Below are 19130 nucleotides of genomic sequence, written 5' to 3'. Positions count from 1 at the left end.
AGAATTAATAATTTGAATAAAACTTATATGTAACGAAGAGTGAATCGACTTTTTATATCGAATTACACAAACACGATTTTGTTACTTCTTTTTATAATCTAAAGTTATTAAAATTAGAAAAACTTCGTTTTGAATTTGGCATATTTAATGATAAGTTCTTTGCCGTATCCACACTTTAATAGCGTGACAAAAATTAAGATACGAATAGATGATGGTTGGATCCAAAAAAAGACGTAAGGAACGCCCCCGTATCTTTATTTAAACGTGGCAGGTGACGTAGAATATCAATGACAGGCACTTCGGCTTCGAATCAAGACGGCTAGACGTGTCGGTCAGAGTGTAGATGTGAGAATCAGAGCTCGGTAGATTCATAACCGTAACTCGACTCGTCGCCTCCCGTCGGTGCTACCGTGTCTCGTAAACAAGCCTAAGCAGTCCAGCGTGCCTGCCGATGCTATGTAGGTTACTATCGCAACGGACTGCGCCTCCTCGACCCGCCTTTAAGGTCGTTTACAGCGTAACCCGAACCCACTTCTTCCTCTCATCATCTTCTTTCTTTATCCCCCTTTTCTTCGCGCTTTTACCGTTTCTCGTAATCCTTTCGAAACGATTGCCTCGTGTCGAAAATAGACAGCCCTGCTTGTTTTCGCAATGCGTCTCAGTTTTTTCGTTAATAGGCCAGGCTGGTCTCCTGAGTTTTCTAACACTTGTCAAAAATGTACTGACAAAATGTTAGAAGAATCACGTAACTACTCTAACCCCTTAATATCGCACATTAATATTACCCAAGGTACATGTTTATATAGAGAAAACTTTAAGAAAGACTCGAATAAGGATAAAAACTGTGTATATAGATGGAGATTTTTGATACGATAGAGGATATTATGAATCAAGTCTTAATTCCCCTTACCGTTGCGAAAAATGATTATTAAGAATCATACGAGAACGTTAATCTTATTATCTGAGTTACGCTATTTCCTGAATCGATACATAATTACCCACTGGACACGGATGCCCTGCTTTCCATTAACTAAGGCTGATAATTTTCTGAATGGTAGTTACTTTTTCAAGTATTAATCTCTGGAACGTGATTTTCTTATCAAGCGTAATCTGTGTACATTCATTTGTAAGTGACGTAATTATGGTATGGGATAATCAGTGTCAGCTTCTTGTATGTGTGCAGATAAATCGCAGTCTTTAAAATCTAAAACATGTTGAACTACTTTTTAAAGGTGCGAAATACAATTACAGATATTAAACAGGCCTACCATTAGTACTTATGCATACATGTTTTGAAGAATTACTTTAATAAGGGACTTGTACTTTTCTTGCTCATGAATTCCCTCAATTGCAATTTTTGTTGATACATCGTCTAGTAAACTAATTCTTCTAATTTCTCAAACAAACACAAACCGTATGCCTGAATTTTAAATGAGTTATTCAATTTTAAAGAGTATACGACTTTGAGTAGCACTCATAGCTTACGATTACATTTACTCCACGCATGTAATCGCACTTAATGTGTAAAAATTCATATGAATTCCATTTATATCGTCTGTGAAGTTGTTATCATTTCAGTAACACAGCAGAACGAGATCTATACCGTTGAAACCTCGTTATTCAAGGGTCATTCATTTAATCTAATCGCCCGTACTTAGACCGATTCGTCGCGCATCGTGACGGCGTGAAACGCGTTTTCCACGCGAGGCTATACTCTTCTGTTCGTGGAGCGCATGATCGAAGCGCACGCGCCCGCCATTCTCGTGGCAGGTCTCAAAGAGAGCTAAACCCGTGCAAGCAGTGGCATTAGTCTCTCTCTCTCTCTCTCTCTCTCTCTCTCTGCATCTACATTTACAGTCTATACCGATGATCTTCTTCGTGTGATATCGCGTCGTATACGTGTTCACCGGCACCGTTCAACGCGTTCCAAGAATCACGCCGGGAGGTGGTGGAGGTCGTGTCACGTGACACCATCTCCCGGGTATATAAAGACGACCGGCGGCGTGTAGAATCAGCCACTCGCGAACTGGCTCCGAGATACGCTCTTGCAGCTCGTATTCTCAAAACCCAGGAGAGGCTCTCGACGACCGATAATTCGTTTTAGAACGAGCAGAGAGTACAAACGATGGAAAACTGAAGAAGGCAGACAAAATAGCAAAGCTCATCAACGAGGCAGTTCATTAATTTTGATAAGTGGGAAATAAATGGCTGCAAGATACGTATAGACTTTTACCTCGTACATTACAACTGTTAATTATCTCAAGGCGAAATGCAAAACATTGAAAAAGGCGAAGGACAACAAAGCACGTGTAGCGGAGCTTAAGAAGAGGCTCACACACGACTTACTTGAGGTAGGTCATCGATTCTACGATGACCGGTAAAGAAATGACGTAACCTGATTATCGTCATGAAGAGATGAGCGACAAACGCATTCTCAGAGCAATGCCCTGTTCGTAAGAGTGGTCTAGTTCCAGACTCCAATGCAATATCTCGCATAGATCATTGGAACTCAATTTAAAATGCGTAACGAAGTAAGTTTACACGAGATCCTATGTAATAAATTAGAAATTACTGTTTCTACAATATTCGAAGATCTCGCAATTATCTTTGGAACGAAAATTCATTAATTAAGAAAGTAAACACGAATTATATTCGTGTACCTAACGTTGCAAGAATTCTGCAAATATTGTATTGTATTAAATCAAGTTCGTCACGATTTGCACATCTGACTTTGACTCATTTTGATACCGGACTCAATGATGTACGAACTAGAAATCTGTATATCGAATAAGGTGCATATTTTCGAAGCGGAAAGATCTGCCGCGATCAGGATCTCGTTTTATACGTGTACGTATTTATCGCGTCTGGGTCGGAATACGTACGTCTCATACATAAATAGATAGACATGTGTGTCGCAGACTCCGTGCATCAATTCCAAGGACCTTTTCGAGCGCACTGCCTCTCGAGGATTTCAAGTTCTTTTTATCCGCCGTTCAAGGCGAACTCGTAAGGCGGGAGGAAAAGGAAGAAAAAAAATCCAACCGAGACACTAACACCGGACGGAAAATATACTGACCCACTGACTCATAGGGGGATTTCCGGCATTAGCTTGCAATTGCTATGCGGCAAACTATCATCAATCGTGCAACGTTCTTAAAAGTCTTGTTCTGTCTCCTAAGCCGTTTGTTACTAACGTGCACAAATTAATTCGTGTCTGTCGATTCGAATATCAGGTGAATTGTAATTCATTACAAGAACATAATAAGTCGCCTAGTCACCAAATTCCGCAATGGATCAAGAAGTAAAAGTTTTTCAGAGAAATTTGAAGATTAGAAATGTCAGCAGGATTATATATTAAATACAGTAAAATATTATACACAGGCCACAACGCCTTGCTACAATTTGATAATTGGAGTGTAGGAGGACTAATAAGACGTGGAGACTGCTGAAGATTAATTTGTCATAAAACACGGAACATCTGTTGACTGAGGAGCAACTTTGGCCTCAACCAATTTGAAAATTATATCAGAAGTTTAATAATACACAGTCAGGGCAGCTGTTCTTAAGAAGACTTCCAGAACGCGAGGCATAGTTTAACAACGACCTAGACATCATCGCGGGTCTCTCTCTCTTTCTATCTCTGAAAGAGAGACGGGTTAAATTTATAACGGACGCATTGTATCCGCGTTTCTGAGGAGAGAATATGTACGTGTACGCATGTGTTCGTACGTTGGTGGAATGTTCAAACGAAGAAACGATCGGACGATTTCGCGACCGCCCTAGCTGCTAATAAAAGACGTTGCGCAACCGTGGACGTTGGTGTTGCGCTGTGGATAATAATAAGAACTGTAGATCGAGAAAAGGACAAGAGAGAACTGTATCTCTCTCTCTCTCTTCCTCTCTCTACTTTATAGCTTCGTCTTTCTCTCGATATCTCATCGTATCGATGAATCGGTGTGTGCACACGCGAATGCACGAGCCTTATAATTTTGCCATGTACGTGTTACGTTCAACACGCATACAACAAAATCTCGAATCAAACCTGTTTGGATCGCTTACAACTAGAAATCAACTTGATCGATTTCATCATTTTTAAATTCGATACTTTGACCAACAGTTTTTTTTTTTATTGTGACAAATTCTTATTTCGACAGAATCTTGTTAATATTCAATTAACTTTGAATTGATATTTTCTCTCTTGGTATTTCTTAATCTTAGTCTTCTTGGCTTGATTTCGTTGTACTTCGCTCGTCTGGGAAAAATTATGTTCCATTCAGCGCCATCTAACTTTCGCTCGATGGCAACATTGCATTTAACTTCATCTTCCGTACGTTCACTTTCGATGAAGAAACGTTGGGATCATCAACATCACGTTGCCATGTTTAATTAATCCATTTTGCATCGGTAGCGCGTGTACGCGCTCGATTTACCGGGTTACTATCCCCGAAGCGCTTGGCTTTGCAGTTTCAATGGAATTACAATAGTATGTGGAAAGTTTTTCACAGCACACAGTAGATTCTAGGATTCTTCAGTTCGTAAATCATTTACAATTTAATTATTTAACTCTTAATAATAAAAATTGTTTTACGCTTTTTATACTACGATGCACGTGCATATTGCTCAGGCGGATAAACGAGCATCGCTGCATTCGTAGAACCTCGTGCTTACTAATCGACGTTAACTACCTTGCCTCGGTAACCATAGTCTGCCTTCCGCATCTCGATTTTACTTGCTTGCTAATAAAAAGCATAGGCTGCTCTCAGGGATAAACAGATGAAATGTGAATTATATATAAAATTGTGCCATTTACAATGTTATATCCGAATTACATCTAAAGCTTTGTAAAGTTTTCCTTCAAATTCTTTGCAAGCTACCCTAACATTCTTTCTTCAGTTACGAGATGTCCACACATCGGATTTAGCACAATAGTGTTATCTCCAAGTAAACAAAATCGAAAGGCTTTCAAAGCAACCCGAATCAAAGAGGCTGTATATTTTTAAATTATCTCAGTTTCACTCACGTTAGGTGAATTTTGAAAATATTTTTCAATAGGCTTGTGGGACAGACTGTACCAAAGGAGAGGTGTATCAAGAAACGACTTCCTCGGCAGTCATTAAGCGTGATAGATGGCAACCAGTAGTAGTATACCTGGTGCAACTTGGCCATCGGGTTCTCTCACTTCAGTTCTCTAGTAGAAGCTCGAGAAATCCGATCGTAATTACTTCCGGCTCGCCGAGGCCTTCTAGGGAACTGAGAAAACGGAAATTCACTTTCTTTACCTTGGCATCGTACCTCTACTGTGTCCGTGCGCCTCTGCTTCGTTTTTCCCTTTGTCTTTTACTACGTTTCTCTCTCTTCCTTATCAGCTCTCATTCTTCTTTTTCCTCTCACTTTGAATGACCCATGAGTCTGCACACACGTTTGTGTGCAATACATCGACGACTCGTTTTGCAAAGCATATTCAGGGTCGATATACACTCGCTCTCAAGGAAAATATATTTCCATGGAACTCCAGATTAAAGTGAAACTGAATCAAGTTCTAATTTAAACTGTTCTTCTCAACTGTACAAAAAGAGCATCGTATCCGTAGTATGCAACTTCTGTTAAATAATAGCAACACTTTCTAATATCAGAAGTAATAAAAGTAGTATTGTACGATTTTCACGGTGACTGTACATAAACGGAAGGGGGAAGGGTACACCTGCAGTGTGTATTGTCTTTTCTTAACCGCAAACACGTATTATCTGCGTAATCGTGCAAATAATTGTTATCGACGATCAGCGCTCGATCAAGCTTTATCGTGTGCTCGTTCGCGGTTAAAAGACGATTAATACGTAGGTATCGTAAAAGGAGTTAAGCGTATTTGAAACCCCAAAGAATACGTTCTGAGTGATATTATTTTAGAACGTTTTATCGATGAGCGGGAATCTCGATCGTATACCTTTCATCGTAAAAGTAAATTCTTTATCGCTACCATTTTCAAGTCGGTATTCGAAAGCAAAAATATGGCCATATGTTAGCCGTTCGCGTGGTTTACGAGCAATTTTACGGGACACGGAATATTTTCATAGGTGCTGGTCGCTGGAATACATAGATACATGTATACGATTGACGGGCATGAGTTATTCCAAAACATGTTTTTCAATATAGAGCAAAATGCATCGTAGAGAAAACAGTTAAATATAGAATTAATGTTTTCTGTCGGAGGTGTTGCGATGTTAACGTCGACCGAGCAATCAATTATGGAGTTCGTGACGTAAACGTTCATAGTTAAATTGCAGAGTAGTTCGCATTTAAAAACTTTCGGCTCTCCCATAAGAATTCCCTTAAATGGATTCCTTTTAGCTTTTGCCGAAGCTAGCTTTACGTACCTTCGCTCGAAAATACTTTCATTAATTAATTCAATTTCATTTACTATATTGTTTCTAATTATTTGTGTGAAAATAGATTTCAATACTAAATTCGGAGTCGTGTTTGAAAATAAGTCAGTGTAATTTAATTTGGCTTTAGATAGCATCGTTTGTCTGTAAAGTGAAGCCGTTTCGTGATAGAATCTAGGTTAACGTAAAAAACCATCCAATTCTTAGTAACCAACTTTAATAGTGGCCCGGGTTAAATGACAAAAAATTGTCTTTTGTATCGAAGTGGAACGCGGGGTACATAAAACTTGTTTCTTATCCTTTTTCTGCGGTCTGTTATCTGTCTCGGTCTTTTCCCCCTTTTACCTCGTCAACATTACGCTTAGCTTGGCAAACAGCGACAGGCACGGGCATACGAAGGACGTTACTCACATACGTTCAATTTGCGTGCACAAACAGCCACCAATACGTTCGTTTCGATTTCAAAAGCCATTGAACGTGCGGTTAACCGTTTCTCTCTTCATCTATCTGATTCTCTCTTACACAGTTTGTCTATTCCGTCTCTAGTTCACGCTTCTAGATTCATGATAAAATCAAAACAGACAATGATGGATTGGAATAAACGCTATATGATTATTCACTATTTTTAGTCAGTTTTGATACCCACGTTTTAATTCGAAACTCAAAGCAATCGTTTTTTATTAATTGCTTCTTCAATAATACGCACGTGTGTAACAAAATCCGTATCGCATTGTTCACCATTTTATATTTTTATTCATGTTTTGATGCATAAGAACGTGATAGGAGTATCGGTTCTAACACTATAGTAGAAATTGACGTAAAGGAAATATACGCAAAAGCTAGCATTGATCAAGTACCATTGTCTAAAATTATGCATTGATTCAGTGACGAGCTGAAGCGTGTGTTTACAAAATTATCGCTACTTGTATATGTGACATTTAAATTACTCCGTTTTTATTTGTACATATTCGTCTTATGAGAGACATTGGCAATGAACATTCTGGAGTTCTAAATTTGGCCATGATTGAGTTTTCCCATGATATCTTATTTCCGTCGTAACTGCGGCTTCCCGTCCTCGTTTCTCTTTCGTAATGAATATGTCATAAATTAGACGTATTCGTTTGAGTTTCCGCAGTTTTCCGCTAACCTCACGTGTTCCATGTATAATAGAGATTTCACGGAAATCGCTTCTTCACTTGTAAGAAACCGAATGAAAGACTCCCATGTTCAACTTTCATTTAATTGTACATGCAAAAAATAATTCCTTCGTGTAAGTCGTCTTCAAAAATATTGAAACAACAATGTTGGCTTCATCAATTTTTAATATCTAGGGAATCCTAAAAATGAATAAAGTCTTGGTTTTTCAAAGAGAACTTCACATATTGAGTTAGGATTTATATTAATCTCAATTAGTCATTATCACAGAGTAAGACAAAATATCAGAAGACACAAAGTTATGAAACGCAATCTGCTATTGTGTATCGTTCTCCACGAAGACAAACATATTTGGCTAAGCTGTGATACTTATTTGATGGATTTTATTCATCGTCGCATAATATGTATACACTAGCATGCTATCTGCTATTTCGATCACGCACATTTGAAATTCGTCTTTCGCATTCACATATAATATACTTAATAAGTCTATCAATAAGTTATAAATTAATATGAATTAAATTTAATATCAAATAAAATCCATTATAAAAACAAGAAGATAATAAATGATGATATTTATGTCGTACTTTTCGGTTTCGTTGGAAATTCGCTTCTGAGATCGATGAGAGCAATTAATTTAATTAATCGACAATACCGAAATGGGAATGATTGGTTGCAAGTAGAAACGCGCATGTATGTACAACTCTTGCTATGTATTGTTCGAATATGTAATTGAACGCGACATCTTTGCATTTGAATAAACCGTGCTGTTTGGATAGTTCTCGCGATCCTTGGAACGATCATACCAGGTGTATCTGCGAATTTATTTGTTTTTTCTTCCCCGTTTTACGTATTTTCATTATCGCATATTCAAATGACGTCAATGGCGATTACGATGAATTTATGCACAATTCGTCGTCGTTACAGCGGCTTCGCAGACGTTTAACATCTATACGACGAACGGAAGATTTTAGCTTCTGTGTCGCATTGATTCCGTCGCAAATGTCGGTGTACACGTTGATAAATTTTTGAGTGCGTCGCGATAAATGAAATTAATTGTCGCAGACAAGATAATAATTGTTTCGGGCATAAATTGATACATCGATGTTGAAAGCAGCAATAATTATAGCATAAAAACAGATATGGTTAAATTTAGTACTGTATTCTTTCCTATTTTCAAAATCATCTTTAATATTGATATAAATGTCGCAATATTAATATTAAATAGTAATCACTTGTTCATTCATTTACATTTACATGAAGTTTTGGTAGCAAATTATGTTTTGTATGAAATTCTTATTAAATATCATCTAGTCCTTGATATTTCATGACGGTCACCGATTTTTTAATCATCTGTATCATTCGATTTTTTGCTTCGAATTTTTATATATATGCATACAAAGGTTGAGAAGATTTTCTTGAAATCTCGAGGAATAAATAAGCCTTATGTATCTTACGTCACGATCATGCGGCTAACGTGGAAATATAAAAGGTGCACACCGTAGACGACACGAATTGAATTACAAAAAGCCCTGGCAGACTGACGACGCGTTGAATCTTGTTAACCCCTTGTCCGGTAGTCGATAATCTTTTTCTCTTATTATTGCTCACGTCGCGACAGCAGCTCTCCTCTCTCCCATAAATTACTAAACCTTCGATTAATTTTCTCAATTTCAATCAATAAGTAATACCTCGCTTTCTGGTAGAATACAAAATGAGTTAATACCCGATATTGAGATTATGAGATTGTAGATCATTGATTTTATTACAACTGAAGTAATTTGATTAAATTTGTATATTATTAACCGTGTATTTATAGGGAGGTGTACATTTTGCAGTAGTATACTAACTGTATTACGAAGTAGGTAAGACTCCATTGGGAAACATTGTATACGATAACTCGTTCATTGTGCGGATTAGTATTTGGTAGTTTCCCGTCCTATCGGGCCGTTTTGCATCGTTTACCTCGTAATTAAACGAGAGAAAACGAGCGAACGAATCGCAACCATCCGCTAATTGCGTTTGCGTGAAATCGATGCCAGTAATTAGCGACTATATTTTAGCGTTACTTATTGAGAATTGTTCGATGACCGTTATTCAGTGACTATTGTCATGCATTATTCATTATCTATCAATTGTTGGTCATTATCGTTAGTTGCATCGTTATTGTCGTTGCGCCTGTGTTGTGAATGGTGTTTACTAATCTCGAAACACGTAAAACGATGTAAAAGACAAATTACCCATTGTTTGTAAATTAATTTTGTGTGCGCAAAAAGGAAATACGAAACTGACTGGACAGTTTTTCAAACGTTGATAACGATGAGCAATAAATTATTGTCTACGTCACATCTGTCGTTGTCTTGTGTTCTATTTTAAACCCGAGGTGCATGTAGGGTTTCCTCAACATTATTTCAGTGTTATTATAATCCACATAAATACACCGATGTGACGTCAAGCATTCGCGCTAGGAAATGTTTGTTTTTTGATGCGATTAAATGTCTGAAATGAAAGAGATTTCGTTTTGCTTAAAAAGATTTCATTAGTTTTGTACAATTAAATGTAACAAAGTAATAATTACAGAATTATCATTGGTTTAATATTTAAATAATGAATTTAATTAATTGTTTCGGTGAAAGTGTTATCGTACGGTAATCAGATATGATATCTGGCTACTGACCAAAGCTGTCTATTAATAGCCCCTGATGAAAAGATTAGATATATTCAGAACATTAAATATCAAAAAAATTGATATCACCTGATTTAAACATTTCGAAATGGAAAATATCGATTCTAAACTGATATGTTTATTTTTACTACTGACGCTTATTGCCAGTGTTGCATTGGTATATCACACGTACACATGTATAATCTACGATAAAAATGTAAAGAAAATATTTTATTTTTTCAACCGAAAATATTTTTACTATCAAGAATACTATGGATGAAGGCTAACAAAAGTTAAATATAAACGGACAATTTTTGCACATTTTCAAAATGTGTATTGCGCCAGTGAAACGCTAGGAGTTAAACAAACATTCGTTAAATTCTATGTATACCGAATGGAATTGGTACTGGATCTGTTATTTGCCCTTAATTCTTTTATGTTTCACACGTGGTAATTATTTTCTGTTTAAATGAATCGTCCGAGGTTATCGCGTAATACCAATAATACGGTGATGCACGATAAAACGATGAGGAAAATACGTACGGGGAAAGTGTGTCGCGAAAAATCGTGTAATTGCATTGAGAAATCTGTGGCCGATTTCGTTGCTCGCCAGCTCACAATTACTTTTACACTTTACGGGACTAACTGCCACGAACGTTGCGAACATCTGATAATCGGTTGTCAAATTACGAGTGTAGATATTTCATGCCTTTAAAAAAGATAGATGTAAGGCTCCATATATTTTTATTATCATTCGTCGAGCAGTTTTTCAAAAACAATCATATTCTTGAAATGTGCGCTTTCCAGTATCAAGCTTATATTTGCATATATATAGATAGCATGCTATCTCACATGTGAATAACAAACTAATTCTTTACCTTTCCGAAACCTTGGAATTCTCCAAATATAAATGTTCAAAGTCTTAAAGTTTTGCAATTCATACATTCTTCAGTTATTAAATATTCAAGATTTTTCATCTTCTGATCTCAATTTTCATCTACTGTCTTTTAAAGTTTTCGAGCTGTTATGCTTTTGAATTGTTAGCAATGATATCGTTTGAAGTGTAACAATGGTAGCAGTGTCGTCTACGCTTACACGCGGAACCCCGACCTCGAATCAGGCAAAGCCAAATTTGGTCGACTCGCAATCGGAATCGGTAACCTACTGACACACTAATCGCGGCGCATCGGTGAGCCACTCCGCATCATGAATCGTGCAACGCGCGCGTGAGGCCGAATTAGGTGACCGTGCAAAATGACTTGTTCTCTCAGCTAAAATCGCTTCACCGATGACGCAATACTGACTCTTCATCCGATAAATTACATTTTATGTTGCAACCCACTAGGTGAGATAGGTATTCTGATCGAACTATGGAATACTTTCTACGTTTGAGGAAGATTTAAGATTTTTAGTAACATTATCCTTGCAATCAGATAATCTATTGTCTTCGTTACTTTTGCGAACAGAATATTTTTGATCGTATTAAAGAACAGAATATGTGATTATTATCTATTCTTCTTAAAATTTAACACACGTTTAGTATAAATGTTGTCATTATACATCTACACACGTATTCACGTATTACAATTAGATTATTCATATAATATTCACAAAAACATAGATTATTCATATAATAAATGATGAAGTTATAAGTTATTTTGATTTTGGCAAGCATTACTTTTAGTATCTAGAATCTTACAGCTGATTGAAGCAGGGTGGTTGAAAATGCTCTCGCTGTGGTGGGAGAGCGTGGTCGGTGATTTTAGAGGCCATTCAGTAGCAGTCAACCAATCGTGGTGACTCAGAAAACGCATTATTTATAGAGTATCTCTGTGTACCACCGTGGCAAGGAGGTGAATCACACGCGGCCACGCGAACGCGTGAGGGAAAAAGAGCGTTTCATCGCCTTTCTGCCCCGCCGATTTTGACCGTGCAGTCCTATTTTCCCCGGATTCCTTTTTCGTTACGCATGTATGTACGTAGACACGTTACGTACCCGAGAGTTTTTGGTTTTCGAGTGGGTTAAAAGAGTGGGCCGAGCCTGTACGTTTAAAAGAATGAACTTGAAAAATCTTTCATCATCAACTGATATACTTAAAAATAACTTAACGTGTATACGTGCTACAATAGGAAAATATTACTTTAAAGATTCGAAAGCTTATCACACGATGATAAATCATAATGCCTCTTCTTGAATTAGAATTAATTAAATTCACCTCGCCGTGGTTAATTCTTTTCTTGCGATTATCTTATCGCTCGGTTTACAAGTGCAATTAAATGTTGTGTACGTTTAGTAAGAATAAATCAACCTTCGACGTAATCTTTACTTCCCAATTAAAAGAACTTCGCTGTTTATCTGATCATCACAAACAGTACATTGGCTGGACAAAAAAAAATACATTAAATATCGCAGTAATTAAACGTGATTGTCGTCGCTTGAAGATCGCGTCATTCATAAAACAATTTATTCCAACCGAGCAGAGTTTATTTTCCTGTACGTTTGTTTTCCGAAAGCTTGTCAGTGTAAAACACAAAGTAAGTGTATTACGTAAAACAAAATGAAAAAACACGTATGCTTGTTACATATGCATATGCGGAAAAAAAAGGCACAAATATCATTTATCTTTGATCATTGTACAATATATACTTGCATGGATGCAAATTAAATACGTATCTGTCGTGCTAACCTCCAAAGGCGATTCATTCATGTGATCTTGTTCTGTAGATAAATAATTTGCAATACGAATTGGATAATCCTGTATGAACAGAATAAAGCATGTATACACGAGGCCTAATAACATACAACCTCATACAGTTTATTTACTATGTATGTACTTTCTTGTGGTATAAATATCAGAATAGGCTAATTCCGGGAGAGATGGACCATATGTTTAATTTGCCTAATTTAATTAGTTCACTTGATTAGACTAAGATTTTATCTTATCCATCGCAACATTCCCATCAAGTTATATGACATATTCTTATTTTCGCGCATTTCGTACGGTCATAGAAATAACGAAGTTGTCTACGAGACGAATCCACGCGACCGCTGGCAATGATTAATTAACATTCAGATGCATATCGAGCGCACGATATGGTACGTGTAGCTCGAATCACGTGTCGAAGTGCGTGCGGCGATGATCGCGACCGACACGGCTCGTGGCTCGTCTATGTTCATATAATAAATTATGCCGCGTACCCGAATGGAGTTCATTCCGCATGCGACCGGCGAGCCTTCGTTTCACGCGATTATCCGGAGCAAGCCGCGCATTCCGCACGAATCCGCTCTATTCTCGACTCGTTCCCCATATGGAACGATCCAAAAAGATGAGATTGGAAATCTAGGACGTCAGAGTAAAGGAAGGATCTCAATAAGATCGTGGAGATCTGGTATTTAGTAATTACTCATTTGAGTACTCTTACTCCTGTTTCTCTTTAACGTATAAAGCGTAAATGATATGATTTTTTATAAGACTTTTATAAAGCTTCTTCATGTAGGTACATTATATAATTTCTTTTAATGATGTTGAAATATGTTGTCGCAACCATAATTTTGAACAACTTTTCCCTGTACATGTTAACTACTGTCGCTTCTATTTCGTAGCACGTACTGGCTTAATTAAGACTTAACAAATATGAAGAAACCATTTTTAACTGTAATTTCTCCAAAACGCTTGACCTCTTTCTTCTTAGATCATCCGGTACCTGAATACTCTGACATATCGTGGATATATTTCATAGAACTCCTTGGAGGAAAACGAGATTCAGACAAAAATAGATTCGCGTCTCTTACATCCGCAATCTTCATTATCTGCGAATAGCATTAACATATTTTTTCCGTAGACCGAGGTTCGTGCGCATTTCGTGGAATCGGTTATTCAATACAAAAATAAAGTTCACGTTTTGCTGTTTAGTCGTGTAATATTTTAATTTATCCTTTCAGTGAATCTATTTCCATCACGGATTTGAAACGCCATCGACAACTTTCTAACCCAATTCCGTGCATTACTTGTCACACTACAATGTATTAGGCAATTCCACGATCGATAGTAGGTCTAGGTCCTTTCCATCCAAGGAATACTAATTTGCTGTGTCTAAGTTTGTTGAAAAATCACACGTGACCTTCATTCCTATCTTCTATAGATATTTGGAAGCAATTTCGTGTAACTGTGGTAACAACGGATTCTTTAGAACTGAAAGTTCTACGTTAAAAATTGATCGCTTCGTTAATATTTTTTGTGTCTGTTAGATAATAAAGTGGTTCTAAGACGGTATCATGAGTTGGCTAATATCCTCTAAACTCTCACTGTGAAGTTTATGGACTCTCACTTCTAACGTAGTTTATTACTTCTAATCAGGTTTGCTCTCACCTATGCGTCTATCGGAGTTGATTGTTAATTAGCAGACATCAGAAATCATTAGTAAAATATATCCTCTATTCATAACTATTTATGTTTCAGCTGTGCAATATTTTACCTCGTGTTTGGTTTTAAAAAATAAAATGAATTTCATCTTCGTATGAACGCTAGTATAAATCGTTCTCATGATTTTTAAGAATACTCATCTGTTAGAGTAAGTCTACATTTATACCTAATGTTGGGTTCCTAATGTAGGACATAACTGACTAGGTCATAAATGATTACCATAATCCTCGCATTATCACCGTCGTTAGATCAGTGCTCGACATACTATTTACCCATTAGTTATCCATTAATCACAATTCAGGAATCTTATCACACCGAACTTTCTCCTTTACCGATCTTATCAGTTACACACGTCACAAAAGCCGATCTCTATCTTCGAAAGTACGCATACAACGATAAAACTATTACTATGGAAATAATGCACACTGTGCTTTATTGCTCTTTGAGACATTAAAACAGTTTCTTGTCTTATTTGTTTTATTCGTAATTGTCTAGAAAACTGTGTGCTAATGAGAAAACGATAGCCATTAATTACGTTCTTTAAATATGTATTTCTTCATACAGCTTTCTTGCTGGTTTCACCTTTTGTGAAAATTTAGTGATCAATCAGAAAAATCATACAGCGTTATCACAAGCGTTCGAATTTAATGTATATCGGATTTTAACGATCCTCGATGCATTTTGGTTGGTTCTGAACTTTTTAAAGCGTTAAAAAGTTTCACAACCTGGTACGAGTTTGCCGCGATTACGCAACGGTAGCAGCCCCAGATCGAGGCGCACGAGCAATTAGAAACTCTTCCCTGCAGCACGGCGCGTAATGTTCATCGGCATGTTATCGGTTTATTAAACTGCGCTCATGGAATTTCGACGTTCCACGTCTTTTGCGTTCCGCAACCGTGGTCGAGATTGCAACAGCTACGCGGAACACCGACTTCTTCCCACTATTTTAATTCGATACCGACGCGCCACGACGAGGTATTTACGTTACCAGAACGAACACATTTCGATTATTTTCTACCCCTTTCTATCCCACAATTAAATGACGAAGCTTTATGAACTTCTACACTTGCATAATTCACTAGCCAATGCATTACAATTAATCGTGTTGTATTACGCAAGTGGATTCTTGGGGTTGCTTGCACAATACTGTATTCTTATTTTTTTCGGGAAGTCCTCCATTATACTCATGTATAAACGTTAGTACGGAGGGTTACGTCGAACAGGGGTGCATCCATAGAAACGAGCTTCTACATCTAACGCGATTCTTGTAACATCTGGATCATCCGTGGTAAGTTGTCATACCGTGATCAAGTTGTAACGGCAACCAGGCGTTCGTGTAAACTATACACAAGGGCTTCGTAAGCCGGCGACATCAGTGGTCAGAACGACGTCACAGCGTCCATTGCCTAAAATAAATTTAATGTTGTAATATATGCCGCATTGTTCAAAATATAAAGCAGTAGCACACGTGTATAAAATATAATATAAAGTAAAGCTACGACTGAACTATCTAACAAAACATTGTTACATAACAGATTTGTTGCATTTGCTGATGGATGTAAATTGAAGCATTCCCCCCCTAAACGTATGTTCCACAGAAAAATAATATGTAGGTGTGAGTATTTGATTTTTAAATCAGTCTCATTTGGACAGCGCATAAAAATGGAAATTTGATATTGGATTATTTTTTAAGTGAACTTCAATTACAATAAAAATAGATCAATTTTTCTAATTAGCACGTAAGACAGTGGATGTTAGACATTTAATTATCTTGACAAACCGATCAAGATGTTCGATTTCGATACGTTGCCGAGTAAATGAATTGTGAATACAAAGTAAAGGAAAGGGAAAAGGGGAGAAACGAAGGTAATGCAATTCGGTTTGAAGCAGACGTGATATTTATAAATTAGGCGAGAAAGCAGACGCATTACCGAGAGAGGACTTCCTTAAATCCTAATAGCCTCGCGACGAATTTTTATATACGCCGTCGTCGTGTGTCGCAACCGCACAGCTTTCACTTAATGCGATTTAATTCGTGAACTTTCAGAGTGTGCTACCGCGGACTGACTCTCTCTTTCTCTGTCTCTCGCTGTCTAAGTACTCGCCACCGCCACCGCAATTGTATCATTTCTCACGCGCGTGTCCCTGTAATGACTTGATTATGTGCGTAATATTGTCACGGTGAACGAGGATCGTTTTGCACGAAAGAATTACGCGACTTGTAGGTCTGAAAGAATCGTGTAACATGAGTAATTCGCTCGTTCTGCTTTCGGTTACGCAGACTGTCGTATATTTCTAGCAATTATTTTTATAACAAAGCTAATTATATTGTCAGATATATCAAGGTTAAAGAATGTTTTAAAACACATGGGTATGATGTCAAAGATTTAGTAAGCTAAAATAGTAGGTGTCTGGTATTCTGAGTCCTGTGCACTTATCGCAGAATTATTCGAGGCATCGGGTCGCAGCGTCAACGTCCTGCATAATCGGCAATTTTCTCCTTTTCTACTAATTTCCGTTGTCGCGATCGAAACCGTACACCTGTTTGGAAACTTTCGAAAAGAAGAACGCGAGGAATCTCAACTATTCTCAAAAATGCAAATCTTTCCAAAGTGTCCAACTCCAAGTAAAACCTGAATTCACAGAATTCTTTTCTTACAGTTTAACAGAATTTTACGAATTCCGGGCTCAATAATTATTTTCTTTATTTTCATCATCTGTAAATACAATCTGATACGAGTACTATTAAACGCAAATATTTTTTAACAATTTTTTGTAAAAGGATAGTAACAAATTTTTAATAGATTGAAGAAGTATTTTTACAAACTATGACTATTAGATTTGAAACGCATTGTTATTGAATGATAACAGTTCATTTATTTAGATCTTTTCGAAACTCCCATAACGCAACTGTTGATTTGTTGAAGTATTGTTACTCAATAATCAGAAATGCAAAAGCTAGATCATTTGATTGAATAAAAACATGTCATCGGCTACTGGAGGTACTTTTTTTTACAAAAACGTTTACGAAATGTAGTAGAAAATGCGTTAATGCAGTGAACTTAATACATAGAAAGACTTACGTATCTTCATATTTTCTTATTGCTTTCATATGAATTTCTTTGGTAAAAGGCTGTGCTTTCGTTGGTTACTACTTCAAAAAATGATTTTTTAATTCATAACAATTACCAGTTACAAGTGTCGTAATGCAAACAGAGGAAAGAAAAAGGAAGGTGACAAACGTAATCAGCGATCCAACGTCCCTGGTCGAGGATAAAACTACATTTGGGACAAGGTCGGTCGCGTATAGAGGTGCACCTTCGTTTTTCTTTTTCGTTCGCGCATTGCGTGCGATACACGCGCGCGAAATAAAGAACGAACATGCGCTTTTACTCGTTTGCTCTCGATTACATCATCTTCCTAGGGTCCAACCCTCGATTCCAATTGTGGTTGCCTAGTTGATAGTATAATTAATAAAAATTCTACTTAATGGTAACAAATTTCATCGGATAGATAGAAGAAAACATGTAATTTTATTTATTTGCATCCAGCAAACCTTATCATATATAGATTCAGTTCTTTGGTACTTTCTTACTGTGAATCAATAAGCAATTTTACGTCTAGACATTCACAAGTATGTTCTATTTGCTGAACTAGATATTAAAATGATCACCAGCCACTATAGAATATGATATCAAGTCCAGTTTACTTATTCCTGTATGTTATAGATTCCGTAGAGAACATTCAATTTCATGTACACAATAACCTAGATGGGACTATGTGGTTTAGTAAGCATAGCACAAAATAACTATCTATCTGGAGGGGAAAAGGTGGCAATAAAAATCTCATTTGATCCGTGGCGTGGCGAGAAAACCGAGTTAAACATCCCATGGGTAACACGTGACGTAATTGAATAACGAAAGATCGATGAAATATGGAGTCACATTGGATCACATAACTCTTACTCATGTAGCTTTATTTCACAAGAAGTTGCACTGACGACAGGAAATATTGGACCTTTAAATATTAATTGAGCAAGAAAATTAGTTTTTTTTTTGGCTTTCTTTAATGGAAGATACAGTTAGTGCTGTTGAATTTGTTTCCAAATTCTATTATTCGAGTTAAATGTGAACCGAACGCTGAAGGGAACCTCACTTCTTCGTTGGGAATAATTTATTTTGTTTTTTAATTGGATGGTCGGATTATTTCGTGCAGAATCAAAAATGTTACGCACTGCAGAAAAAAGTAGGTACCGTTGTAAGTGACATAGAAATCGTGTTAAACGGACTATGTCTCTGGCGTTTAAAAATACTCATGATGATCTTGAACGTGTAGTTATTTCAAGAAACGGACGATGCCTTAGATATTTGAAATTTTATGCTAATATTTCTCGAATTCACGGCAATCGGTATGACCACGACAAATATGAACAAATACCAGAAAGTTTTCTTTGGGTTACTACTGATTACCATAAGAGTACATGCAAATTTTAAGTCACTATAATTT

At 36.9% G+C, this 19130-nt stretch overlaps 1 protein-coding gene and 1 long non-coding RNA gene across 3 annotated transcripts in view; both read left to right on the top strand.

Moving 5' to 3' along the window:
* Positions 1-19130, top strand: part of Su(Tpl) (Suppressor of Triplolethal) — a 110320-nt gene that overhangs the window by 76717 nt on the left and 14473 nt on the right. The gene's annotated exons all lie outside the window — the stretch shown is intronic.
* Positions 2029-4849, top strand: LOC113463832 (uncharacterized). The gene is made up of 2 exons (XR_003388660.1): positions 2029-3301; positions 3382-4849. It is a non-coding gene; the product is annotated as an uncharacterized LOC113463832 (long non-coding RNA).

The sequence above is a fragment of the Ceratina calcarata genome, unplaced genomic scaffold (genome assembly GCF_001652005.2).
Source record: "Ceratina calcarata isolate Rehan_Ccalc_2016 unplaced genomic scaffold, ASM165200v1 scaffold168, whole genome shotgun sequence".
Lineage (NCBI taxonomy): Eukaryota > Metazoa > Arthropoda > Insecta > Hymenoptera > Apidae > Ceratina > Ceratina calcarata.
This window is presented reverse-complemented; position numbering and strand designations above follow the sequence as displayed.